This window comes from Elephantulus edwardii, unplaced genomic scaffold, assembly GCF_000299155.1.
Source record: "Elephantulus edwardii isolate Elephantulus edwardi_28Jun2011 unplaced genomic scaffold, EleEdw1.0 scaffold00209, whole genome shotgun sequence".
NCBI classification, from domain to species: Eukaryota; Metazoa; Chordata; class Mammalia; order Macroscelidea; family Macroscelididae; genus Elephantulus; species Elephantulus edwardii.
The window spans coordinates 3,058,130-3,059,152 of record NW_006399959.1 but is presented as its reverse complement, the minus strand read 5'-3'; positions in this window follow the sequence as shown (position 1 = coordinate 3,059,152).

Genomic DNA, 1,023 nt, shown 5'->3' with positions numbered 1-1,023 from the left:
TCAGAGGCCTGAGAATAGTAGAGGCTAGAGTTTGCGTTTGTGTATGTGTATTTAGTTTTTACCACAAGTATGTACATTTCCAATTGAAAAACTAAACAAAAATAAGTTTAAGAATAGTATCCCTCTGTTTTTTGCCAACCACTTACTCTTTCCAAGAGGTAGTTTTGTAAGAGTTATGCCTCCCCCTCCCCCTTAAAGAGCAACATGTTTAAAAGCAGTGGCATAGCTGCACTTAACAAAATAGGGTTGAGTTGGGGGGAGAACTGTTGGCAGACAAAGTTTAAGAAGCATGTGTTCTTTGCAGAAAAAAAAGTGTGGCAAATTGATTATTAATGGATACACAGAAAAATAAAAAATAATTTTTCCACCACAACAAGATAAAGGTAAATAATCTAATAGAAAAATGGACACAGGATATGAACAGACACTTCACCAAAGAAGACATTCATATGGCTAACAAGCACATGAAGAAATGTTCAAAATCCCTAGCTCTAAGAGAGCTATGAGATCATCTCACCCCAGTAAGAATAGCAAAATTTAACAACAGCAAGCAACAAGTGCTGGCGAGGTTGTGGAGAAACTGGAACCCTTATTCACTGTTGGTGGGAGTATAAAATGGTGCAACCACTGTGGAAAGCAGTATGGTGCTTTCTCAAAAAGTTGTAAATAGAGGTACCATTTGATCCAGCAATTCCACTACTGGGAATATAACCCCAAGAGACCATAACTGACATGTTGTGTTGTTGTTTTTATGTGCCGAGTCCCTAGTGACTCATAGCGACCCTATGTACAAGAGCTCTAAATGCTGTTCTATCCTGTGCCAACCCAAACACACTTATTCCCACCTCTCCAGTCACAGAATTGATCCATCTCATCAAAGGTCTTCCTCTCTTTCACTGCCAAAACATGATGTCCTTCAGTCTGCCAAACATGATGTCCGTCTCCAAGGACCAGTCCCTCCTTCCAGCATGCCCAAAGTATGTCAGACGAAGCTTCAGAATCCTTGACTCCAAGGAGCATTCC